The sequence below is a fragment of the Meleagris gallopavo genome, chromosome 3 (assembly GCF_000146605.3).
Source record: "Meleagris gallopavo isolate NT-WF06-2002-E0010 breed Aviagen turkey brand Nicholas breeding stock chromosome 3, Turkey_5.1, whole genome shotgun sequence".
Lineage (NCBI taxonomy): Eukaryota > Metazoa > Chordata > Aves > Galliformes > Phasianidae > Meleagris > Meleagris gallopavo.
The window spans coordinates 86,024,553-86,037,106 of record NC_015013.2 but is presented as its reverse complement, the minus strand read 5'-3'; the positions used below and the strand labels follow the sequence as shown (position 1 = coordinate 86,037,106).

At 40.4% G+C, this 12,554-nt stretch overlaps 1 long non-coding RNA gene across 1 annotated transcript; it reads left to right on the top strand.

Annotated features, from left to right (window-relative positions):
• The first annotated feature begins 3,836 nt into the window (after positions 1–3,836).
• On the top strand, positions 3,837–12,283 carry LOC109366900. Its single transcript, XR_002113592.2, has 3 exons — positions 3,837–3,990; positions 4,580–4,696; positions 12,081–12,283. It is a non-coding gene; the product is annotated as an uncharacterized LOC109366900 (long non-coding RNA).
• The last annotated feature ends 271 nt before the right edge of the window (positions 12,284–12,554 follow it).

The window sequence follows — 12,554 nt, the reverse complement described above, 5'->3', positions numbered from 1 at the left end:
TTTTCCCCAGATAGAAATGCCAGGGATTTCTATTAATAAATCTTCTGTTCCTTTTGGGGAAAACCAAACAGATGGGATTTATTTTTTAATCATTAAAATGTTATTGAATTTTCATAACAAATAATTGCCTTGTATTTAAGCAGCATTGGAGCAAAAAGCAGGTACACATATGTTACATCTGTCAAACAGAACAAGAGTGTATTAAGTCCTGATTTACTTGCAGAGTCACACTACAGACACACATTACTTAAACTAATGGGTATTGGGAGTGCTTTCAAGATACTGGACTACAAGCAGTTAAGCTTGGAAAATGAGAATAAGAATAGGACCAGGAAGCCTCACTGTGTTCCATGTTCAATAGTGATGCTTCATTTTGCTTTTACAAAAGCATTCTGCAGATAGCAACAAGCTTATGTTCCCAGCCATTAACTTCTCTGAGGTTGCAAAAATTGAGACTGCAAAGTCTAGCTTCACCAAGGAGCCAAAAAAAAAATAAAAATAAAATGCCAAGTTGGGAACCTACTCTTAATAATCATGACCAAATTCTGATGGAATAGAAGAGGAGAAGAATATGAGTTCCCATAAGGGACCTTGGTGGAGGTACACAAAAGAACTCTCAAATCCCACACCTTTCACAAAAAGTGTGCTACACTGTGACATAACCCAACCTCCTCTACCTCTCCAGTCCTGGAAATTTAATTTAACTTATGGAAATTTTATTTCACTTATGGAAATTTTATTTCACTTATGGAAATTTTTAACTTGACAGTAGCATATCTTGAATCAGAAGTGAAATGATGGGATGTAAGGAGCCTATCTTACCCAAAGGTCATTGGAATAATGAAAGTTCTTTGGCTTCTTGAAAAGAAGTCCAGTTGAAATACTCCTTTGAATGGAAAATACACATGAGACCCCAGTGGGTGAGCACACAGGAGTTTCCAGTCTGAGTATCCCTGGCAATAAGTTCTACCAGATGGCAGAGCTGTCAACAGGACCTGGTGCTGGAACAGGCTGCCCAGAGAGGTTGTGGATACCCCATCCCTGGAAGTGTTCAAGGCCAGGTTGGATGGGGCCCTGGACAGCTTGATCTAGTATTAAATGGGGAGATTGGTGGCCCTGCATGTGGCAGGGGGTTGGAGATTCATGATCCTTGAGGTCCCTTCCAACCCTGGTCATTCTGTGATTCTGTAACCTTAGACACACAGCCTTTATTTACAGGTGAAATTCATTGCATTTGAAAACAGCATCTATGTTATGTTAATTATGCCAACACAAGTCATCTGTGAGATTTACATTGCAGATCACCCCAGGAACTGTACCAACAAGACACATTTGGGGTAGATTTTCTTTTGAGATGTTAGGTTGTAGACATAGATGTAGATGTAGACACAGATGCAGATGCGGATGTTGATGTAGATGGCTCTGCCCTTATAGCATAGAATTCATTTGTATAAAAGTAAAATGAAGCTGGCATCAGCTTTCAGTCTGGAAACTTTAGATCAGACCTACAAAGGGCTGTGATGGATTTGTTAGGGTCCAAGCCTGGTAGTTCTGAGGTTCAAAACAGATATTAAGGAAGAAGCAGAGGATACTGCAATGAAGCATGAGAATATCAAACAATCATCTGAGTTGGAACTGATGCGATTGTATGTGCAGCTCTGATCCTTTCTAATGGGGAGGCAAAGGGAGGTAGAGGAGTCTCTGAAATGAAACTTTATGAAAGAGAAGGTTCTTCCTGGTAGAGTCTCTGTTTGTTGACTGGAGAGACCTCCACTGGGCATAACACCAAGTTTGCTAAGACTCTGGATCATTTCTAAAAACATGTAGGAGTCCTTCAGTAATGGATGAAGGACTAGCAATTATCTTCAGCTAAAAGAAGACAGAGGGAAACTAAGATTATATCCAAGCTTTATGGTGAATTGTTTCAAAGTAGTGTATAAATTTTGCTATGTTATTAGCAGAATTCAAGTTTTAGCTTGAATAATTACAGATTCAGAAAAGGGGAATCCTTTTGTTTCCAGCTATTTCCTGTCTGTGTCGGGCTCTCCATTTTACTTGGACAGCACTGCATTAATCCTGCTGAAGTTATGGCCTGAGTTCAGCAGTACCTCAGTTCTGGCTTTATGTAGGCTGGTTGGGATTTTTCCCTCCAGAAGGGTCATTCATACTTGTCTATGTGGAAATAGAATGGTCTCTGTGCTGTAAATGTCTGGATGTGCTTTGCTTGGCCAAGTCTGATGCTAATAACTCTGAGCTGGACTACTCTTCTTCGGTTCAAAGAGTCACTGCTTCAACAGTAGCTTCTATTGGCTCTAATATTATGTGCCCCAGACGTAAGAGATGGATAAACACAGTGGGGCTGGATGAATCACCACCTTTCATTGTGGAAGCTGTTTGAAGAGAGGTGGAAAATGCCTTTGTTTGGTACAGGCAGCAAGGTTTTTACTCATTGTGCATCCTCTGGCTGAACTAATGAATGAAACAGCCAGAAGTCAATTAAGTCGCTACTCAGAGCCCTGCCATGATTTGCCCCTGCAGTGAGTTGGACTTCGACTGCCTCTGGGCTGTTCTGAAAATCTGTACGTTGTTGTCAGAGAAAGCAGATATTCACCTCGTAGTATAATTGGGATGGCAGTCAGTGAATCTGGTCTATGGGGATATCACATACCTTCTCATGTTTGTACATGAAAGGATCTTTGCAGCTGGATCTCTCAAACTGTTCCCATTTGTGTCTTGCAAACACAGACGTTAACACTACCCAAAAGAGATGCAGCTGGACACTGGGGTGTCCATCCTCCTTGTAATAAGTAATAGTGCTGCCCTGGGAGCAAATACATCAATAGCATCTCCCCCGGCAGAAGGGAGAACAATTTAGAAAGGAGTTTGGTCTGTATGGTTAAAAATAGGATGCAGTATCTGCATAGTACAGATGATGGCAGCAAAGTATAAAAGTAAAACAGGTGAGAAAATATCAATTACACTTAATAGGGAGCAGAGAAACTTATTTATGTAAGTTTCTGGGAAGCTGATCTTTGGGATCCTTGATGATAGGAAGTGAGGCTTTATCTATATGTCTTCCTGCAGGAAAGACATTGCCTTCATTACAACAGTAGCTGCTAGAAAAATATTTACTTACAACAGTGGCTCACAATGGGTATAGTGGATGTCAGAGTAATTTTCCCCTTGCTAATTAATGCAGGGACAATAAGGTCCCTATGGAACTAATTGTCACTTTTTTTTCTGTTGTGACTTTCAAAACCATCTTCTTTTCAGCAGAGTTGCAGCTTTGGGAATACATTTGAGAACACTGTGAATTTATTTATTCCTGGACAGCAAAATGAATTGGTGTGATTTCTTGTCTGGGTCATTTTCCCCTCATATTGTCTTTTAAATTGTGGTTGCTGCTTGCTTAGGGGTTAGTATGTACCTGCACAGGTAAATGTGTCCATGCCAAGGGACCTGAGCAGTAAGTCTGGCAGAAATGCACGAGTGTGTACACAGAGGAACTTGTTTATTGTACATTTGATGAGGAGCAGAGGCTGATATGGCCACTAACCAAGTCTCCAAGTACCACAACTACCCTTTTCTTGAACAGCTTCAGGGATGGTGAATTCAGCACTTTGCTGGACAGCCTGTTCCAATGCATTACCACTCTTTGAAAAGATTTTTTTTCCTTATATCCAACCTTCTAGAGCATTCAGTCTTAGGAAGAAATGTATTCCTGTGGCTCAGCAGCAGGGACCAGCTTCCCCAGTCCCACCAACAAATGTATGAAGTAGTTCTGGAGCTGTCAAGTCACTTTGCATCTTTATGATTTAGCTTGCTCAGTGCCTGGCAACCATAATAGGTGCTAAGAGCTGCAGTAAAAGGGCTGCTTAAATTGTCAGCTAACAACATAATCTAGCCTTCTTGTGTCTGTCACTGTCTGTATAATACATTTTGCCAAGGGTGTGACTTTTGAGCAAGACCATTGTTTGGAGACAAAGCCAGGTAAAAGGCAAGGAGCCAGTGAAACCCCTTCTAAAACAGTGGCTGGATTGGCCTTCTTTTTGCCAAGGGAGGAAAATATTCAGATGATTGCAGAATAGGAGAATAGGCAGACCTGTAAAATCCTTAGGTAAAATTGAGGTTTATGCTTATATGAGATGGACAGTGAAAGGCACAGATGTATTTCAGGAGATGAGCAAATAAAATTTTAGAACTTATGAATCTTAACCGGTTTTGCATAGGGAGGTGCTCACTGTCTCTGGAGGTCTTCAAGAAAAAGGTAGATGTGGCACTGAGGGATATGGTTTAGTGACCTTATTGTTTTTTTCAGTCTTAACAGTTCTATGTTTCCATGATTCTGTTATATGCTACCGTAGAACAGCTATGGGCCACTCCAGGGATCTCAGGACTCACAGCAATCTAAATGCTATGGTCCAAGTTGACGTGGGCTTACTCTATAATGATATGAATGCATGTCCCTATTCTCTATTGGCAGCAGCCATTGAGTGAACCTCACCTCTTAGACCTCACTGTTAGAAGAATAGCCCTGGGCTTCAAACTGATCTTGATTACCTTGTTGATTTTGAGCCAGCAGGTACAGATGGAGTCAGAGCAACTTTCCAAGAACCCTGTGGATTCCTCATGGAAGAGGCAATGAGGATGCCCAGTGGCACTGCCACACAATGATGGAAATGGCTAACCAATGAGTGTAAGTGGAGAACACACTGGGTTGACTCACTCCAGGAGTCTTGGGGCTGGTTCAGGACAGACATAGCCTCTCTGTTTCCATTTCCCACCCAGAAAGCAATGATATAACACTTCTCCCAATCAACAGTGATCAAGTTGTTATCATTTTAAGAGACTGGCTTTTATTTTTCACTGACAGATTCTTGCTTCAGTCCTAGTTGAACCTTGTGAGTTCCTCTGTCCTACAAACACTCATCAGAATGTGTTGATTGAAGGTGGACCTGTATTTATGATTTGAAATTTGCATAGAAGCAGAAACAGTAGTTAAATCCAAGGACTCTAAAAATATTGCTTGTATACATTCAGCATTGCTAATGCTCCAGAGCTGTAAAGAAATCTTCCTATCTGTGCAAAGGCCCCAGTTTCTGTATTACTAGAGGAGTAAAGTACATTGCAGAGATTTTATCCAAGCTTTTAGGAAAGATAGGAAAAAAGTCTCAACTCCTTCTGATTTCTATGACGTTGAGAAAGCAGATCTGTAGAGGCAGAGAGAAAAATGCCTGCTACAAAGTTTTCTGCTTGAAAAGATATCCTTTGTCCTGAAAGTCTTACCCCTTCTCATGTAGGGCAGTTACTTCCGGGGAAAAAAAACATCTGTTGGGAATCTCTCAGTTTGAAATGATCCATCTCTGGAGTGAGTGTCCCTGGCTATAAGGAATGGAGACATCCTTGGCCACCCTAGAAGTACATTTTAATGATGTCACCGATCGGTATCATTAGCAGAGATTTAATTCTCAGCAGATCTTAAGTGGCATCTTTTACCTACAGTTGCTATAGACTGGAGTAGGACTTGTTGATCCTTATGGGTCCCTTCCAACTTGGGATATTCTTTGATTCTCAGGATATTCTATGATTGGAATCACTCACGAGCGTTCAGTTCACCCCAAATATTTATTTATTTCATGCTTTTTCACAAAAAAAGGATGAGCTGAGGAGTCAGTGCATTAGAGAGATCTGATGGATCGCTGAGAGTTTATGGAATGTCATTTGAAATAACTCATAGCAAATAGGTGTTTATCTGTTTCTGAGCATAGTAGAAATTGCTTACAGGTTATTACCCTGCTATAACATACAAATGACAAGCATTTAGAAGACATGCAAACTTCAAATCTGTTAACACAATTCTTGCCACTTTGTCATAGTATTTACTTTCAAAGGAACAAATAAAAAAAAAACTGTTATGTTTTATTTGTTATTTCTGAGGATAAGAAATTATTTTTCAAGGAAATGTGAAGAAAATATGTTCCTGGACAGGTGAGAGCTACTCTCCTGTAGCAGAAGCTACACATTTCACCCCTAAAACCTGAAATTGTTGGCACAAATTTTCTCAAAGACTGGATGTCAAAGGGAGTTGATTAGTTCTAGATCTGCAGGGTTTTTCCTTCAGTATTTCCATGAATTCACATACATATAAGAGGAAAAATAAATAGTTTGATGGGCACATTTGGGTACTTTTCTCAGATTTTACAGTTCTAGAAATGTCAAATAATCTAAAATAAAAAGTAGAAGCCTAGCAAAGCAAGATTTCACAGAACCATAGAACCATTTGAGTTGGAAGGGACCCTTAAAGGTTATCTAGTTCAACTCCCCTGCAATGAAAATGGACATTTTCAGCTCAGTCAGGAGGATTAGAGCCCCATCCAGTTTGACCTTGAATGCCTGCAAGGATGAGGCATCCTCCATCACTCTGAGCAACCTGCGCCTGTGGCTCACCACATTAATCATAAACAACCCTCTTCTTATATCCAGTCTAAATCCCCTCTTAGTTTGATAGCATTTCCTCTTGTTCTGTTACAACAGACCCTGCTAAAGAATCTGTCCCCTTCTTTCTTATAGGCCCCCTTTAGATATGAAAGAATCTATTTTGTGGAAGACAAGATGTAATTGAAAATGTGATTTTCAAAGACCTGCTCTTGGAAATGCCAGTGCTGTGGAAAAGAATGTGTTAGACCAGGAAAAAGTTTTGCTCAGAGCAGGAACAGAACCCTTTGGCTTTTCTCAGCTCAAAAAAAAGTCTTCCCACTCATCCTGCACATTAACAGGCTTCCTTAAATTCAAAATCCTTTTTTACATCTCCTTAGGTAGCAGGAGTTACAAGGGCAGCTTCACAGACATGACTAAGGTTGCCTAGAATATGGGCCAGGGTAGTCTTTATGGGTTTTGTTTGCATTGCACCTAGCATATAGCTGGAACTGACACATATTATTTCAACTGAAAATAATGCAAAAGGCACAGTGGTAAAATAATTACTAAGTGCAAAGCTAAGCAAAGACAGATTTAATCTGCAACTTCTTGTTTGTTTAAAAATAGTGATATTTACTTACAGTTGTATGCCACTTCTGTCTAAATTGGGGACATTAAAAATGTAAAAAAAAATCTACAAATCTCCTCCTTTTAAACAGTACGCCAAAGTCATCAGGAATTTCATTTTTAGATTGTCAGAGTTCCTATCCTGGAGTGTTTCTGTCTCCTCACAAAACACAGTTGGCCACATCTGTGAAAAGATAATTTTGTACTCTCAGAGAGGTACTGCGATGAGTGTCAGAGCACATTTCTTTTACATGGTGCCAGTGACAGATGGCATCTCTGAGTGAAAGACTGAAAATCTGTGTTATCTGCATAGATGTTAAGCTACTATCATCGTGTTCTGTAGAAGTGGCTTTGCTACCGTGGCACAACAATTGCTTATGGTGGGATAGAATCACTAATCTGTACTAGAAGTGTACAGGATGATAGGTGCCTTGTAGATGCAAGGTGAAGAGACTGCATAGAAACATAGAATGATTAAAGTTGGAAAAGATCATCCAGCCCAACCACCAACCCATCACCACCATGCCCACTAAAACACATCCCTCAATGCCACACCTCCATGTTTCTTGAACACCTTCAGGGAAAGTGACCCCATCACCTCCCTGGGCAGCCTGTTCCAATACTTCACCACTGTTGCTGAAAAGAAATGTTTCCTAATAGCCAATCTAAATATTGTACATCTCTCAACGAATAGCAGTGCAGGTGAAAGACAAGATTGGCAGTAGCAGAAAAAGATGGAAGGACAAGCATCAGTGAAGTAATTAGAATGAAGAACTGCTATTCATTTGTAAATTTGTGGTACCTCTTTTTATCGGAAATTGGAAAAGGATAAGAGATTAACTAATAATTGATTTGCAATTGCCAGGACACCCACTTGGGCATTCTAGGGAAAAAAAAGAAAAAAAAAAGTCATGTATGGCATTCTCAGACTTAAATGTTTTATTTATTCTGGATCTCTACAGATCCAGGATGAGATGTTCCTTTTTTAAGTGGATATGAAGCTTCAGCTTGAATTATCCCAGATAAATTTTATTTTTAGGTCTCATTGCATCTAATTTCTCTTGATTTTCGCCTAGTTAATACCACTCATGACAGCCTCTCCCTGGGTCAGTGTAGCTGCCAATGAAACCTGTGGATCCACATGTGAGCTTTTAAAATGTTAAGCATTGCAGAAATTAGCCCACTTGCGGTTTGCTAAAGAGATATTCCTTGTCATGATGTTTCTGGTCATGTCTCCATCTCTCAAGACGTGAAGTGAAGATGGGATTTATTTCACTGTTTGTTTCCTGTTCATTCATTTTCTGTTCAGATTAGTTCATTCAAATCCATTCTAATAAGCTTCAATTTTCAAAACCAGCATAAGTGTACGTTCAAGATACCTGAGTGTAGTGTTCGTATCAATTCCCACTGCTGGTAGATTTCACAAACCATTATGAAGCATCTTGAACTCTCTTATCCTTCTTTAGGACCTATGGAGTCACTGTCCCCTGTTAACAGACCAATTGATTAGAGCAGGGCTGAGTTTGCCATCTTCTCTGACATCAAAGCACTGAGATATCAAAGGGGCATAAGTACCTACAGACACAAAGACAACTTTGGAAGAGGCCTCCATATTTAGCACTCTTTGCTAACAAGGAAAACCCATGTGAGTTGTGAACCTGTTAACCCAGAATTTTTCTCCATAATGCTAACACAAGAGATGACCAGGTTCTACGAAGAGATGATGACTCATTACTTTGAATGGTGAGACAATCCCAAAAGTGCACTCTCTGCAAAGGCAAAAGGCAAAGAAGCCTAACTCCTGGCCTGCCCTGTATCCCACCATGCCTGCAGGTCATGAGTGACCATACGAATATAGATAAGCATATCTGCACAAGATGAGTATAAAATCCCCCCAAACCCATATCCAATATCTTCAAGAAATAAGAGCAGGTGTGTGGGAAAGGTTATAACAACAGATCGAGTATGCAGTGATATATTCCCCTTGAGCACTTTCCTCATGTCTGAATGTCTGTGGTCCAGAATCTTCCAACACAGACGTGGAGTTTTTGTCTTTGATAGTCCTGTATTTATAGTCCCTTCTTTCCTCCCCCAGGAAATTATTCAATTACTTTTCAAACTCTTGAAGTCTATGCAACATCCTGTGGCAAGAATTTCACAGCTTAACTGTGTGTTGTGTGAAGAAACTGACATTTCATGCCAGAGGCGATGTCTTTGTGTAATAATTCTGGATGTAATTCTTAGGTCACAGGAGTCACCTATACTTTCAGTTATAAAGGGAGTATGAGCAGTGCTCAGATCCTCCTCGTTATATGTTCCTGCTCTCATGCCAGAAGTTGGGTGCTTAATCATGGATCAAAGTCCTGTTGTGCTCATTGCTGAGCAAACACAAATGCTTTTTCCCATAGCAGAACAAAAACACAGCATTTCTAAAGAGCTTCACATCAACGTTTCTCCAAACGCTGTGCAAAATGTTCTGCAAACAAAAAAAAAAAGGATTTGCTGGAAATGCAGGAATCATCTACTCGGTGTCACCCAGCAGAGTCAGTAATAAACCTTGTGAATTTCCTCTCTATCCTTCTTCTCACTCACTAAAAGATCACAGATATGCTGAATAACCATTATGAACCACTAAGAATCAAGGATGGATCCCTCCAGTCTTCACTGTCCCTGCACTTTCTGCACTCTCAGTCACTCCCTAGAACATGCAGTTCCTCATCCTCAGTCTGGGATGCGTTGTTAAAATTCACATTAATAAATGATACTCAATGATAAATAATATATGGGCAAATGAAAAATATGAATAAGGAATTACTTGTTTGTCTGCATTCAGATACTCTGAATTGGAAATACACACATACATATTATTGCTATACGTTAAAATCAGCTCTAGAATCACAGAATCACAGAATGACTGAGGCTTGCAGGAACCTCTGGGTCTACCTGGTGCAAAGCTTCATCAAGTAAGGACACCTACAGTAAGGTGCCCAGGCCCACATCCAAGTGACTTCTAAAGATCTTTAAGGAGAAAGAATACACAACTACTTTGGACAACATGTACCAGAGCTACATTCCTGATGTTCACATGGAACCTCAGAAGAAGTCTAGAAGGAAGCTAGGTATCTTACTCAAAATAAAAAAAAAAAATTGAGTAACTGAGGTGAGCTCCTGGCATTTTACTTGGGAATTACCCTTGTTGATGACTATTGATCTATCTGAAGATCAATCTTTTCAAAGTGGTTTTGAGATAAACAGCTTTGTCCTGTATTCACGCTACACTTCAGTAGACAGATAAATGTATCACATCAGCTTTGTCCTTGAATTTGTCCCTTCTGCCCCTTTGGACTTTGTAAAGAAAAGTCGTAATATTAGGGCTGAATTTTTGTTATTGAATATAACAAACCAGAATGCAGTCTGGAAGGCAGCACACTGCTTTGGAGGGGAAAAAAACTGAATTACACAGACTACCTTTGCCAGTTGGCCTTGGAGACTGAGAACAACTGCTAGCACATTTTATTTATTAGGATGGAAGTCACCCCACAGATGTACTGTTGTCCTACACAGTGTATTATCTCTCATGTTGAATCACTGCAAAACTCAGGAGACACCAGTGTTTTTTAGCAGCGAGGGGAGTTTGGGGAGGAAACAAAATGGGAGACATTGGTTGATGATCTTCACATTCGGGAGAACTCAGGTCAAGGAGAGTTGACCCATGAATGCTGTTTGGGTGCCTGATTGGCAGCAAATCTCAAAGGTGCTGATCAAAAGGATTAGCTAAATTGAATGAGAATAGGGAGAGCTTCTTGTGTTTTTCCTCTGACTTTTAGACATTCCTTTTTGTTTATTGCCAAGTTTGAGATTCAACAAATGATATAGATTGCCCAGAGAGCTGGTGGATGCCCCATCCCTGGTGACATTCAAGGAGAGGCTGGATGGGGTTCTGAGCAACCTGACTAAGCTGTAGGTGTTTCTGTTCATTGCAGGGGTGTTGGACCAGATTGTCTTCAGGGGTCCCTTCCAATTCCAATGAGTCTGTGATTCTGTTATTCCATATTTTCTAGCCTCAGTGATCTGAAACCATAAATAATTTCCCACATGAACAGACTGTTTCTGACATACATAATTGGAAATAGTCATTAGAGTCTTTGTACTCTGGTGGACAATTAACCTCTCTCTTAATGACAAGTAAACTCTACAAGTAAATCCAGCACCACCTGCAGTATCAGCGTCTCCCTGATAGCATCCAGTATCTTTGCTTACATCATGAAAGCCTGAGACTGCTATAGTTGTGACAGATATCAACACAGAGCCCGTGTTCTACCCTCGGTGACCTGTCCTTGCACAGCATTTGCTGTTTCTCACTTTTTTGGTAGATGCCAGATGGCAAATTTTGGAGCCAGACTAAGTTGCTTTGTACCTGTGACCTGAAAGCAGGAATAGATAATGAGTGTCACTGGGGGCAGAGCTGGTTATGGGATCCTAAAATTACTTCCAATTCCCTCCTGAATAGTTAAGTAACTTAAATACTAAGGTTTGGGCTTTCATCCAGAGCCAGGCAGGCACATTTGATGGGGAAGAAGGTTTTAAAAGGACTCTGAGACCAATTCCTGTAGAAGACTAAAATGAGCTGATAGCTGATCTGTGGAAGAGATCCCCTCTTAATTCTTTTTCTTATCAGGAACAGGTTTCTTATCAGCTAGCTTTCTGCAGTGAAATAAGCAGAGAGAGGAAAGAGATCAATCCAGGCTTGAAATGCATCTAGTCCACCATAGCTCTGCAGTGCTCTGTAGAGGCCAACCTGCACCTTCCTCCAAGCTCTTTGCAAGCCCACTGGGGGTCCAATAGACTTGGTCCTCTATTTTTCTCCTCAGTATTTGATCAAAAAACCAATTCTGGCATTTGCCACGACATTTTACTAGCCACACAACTTCTGAGCTTGACTGTGCTGTCCTTGGCATTTAGCATGTCCACACTAGGGCTACTTTTAAAAACGAACTATACCAGAAAATGCTGTGTATTCTATAATATCTTTTCAGCTTACATCATTCCACCTACCTATCCAGAGGGACACAGAGTTGTATGACACTCTGCAACGATCTTGGCTGTCCATAGGTTAGAAGATGTGAAACTTCAGTGAGTGGTGTGATAGCAGGTTGGACCACTCCCATAGGGACAACATTCCCTTTCAAGCATGGGAGAAAGTTAGAGTCAAGCAACTTTCTGGTATGCCAGAATGGTATGACTAAGAACCATCTTCTCCCTTCTGCAAACATTTTATGCATATGCATATTTAGATCTATGTGTGCATATATATCAATATGTCCATTTATATCCATGTGTGCATATATCTATTTATAAATATATGTCTATGTAGAGAGTAGCTGAGCTTTATTCAGCTTGGGGTATTATAGACTCTCTCCTTCTATTAATTTTGCAGAAGGTCAATAATCAGACATTGAACTTAGCTCCTCTAGTTTGTGTCAGATCAGAACATCCCTCCCCTCCCCTCC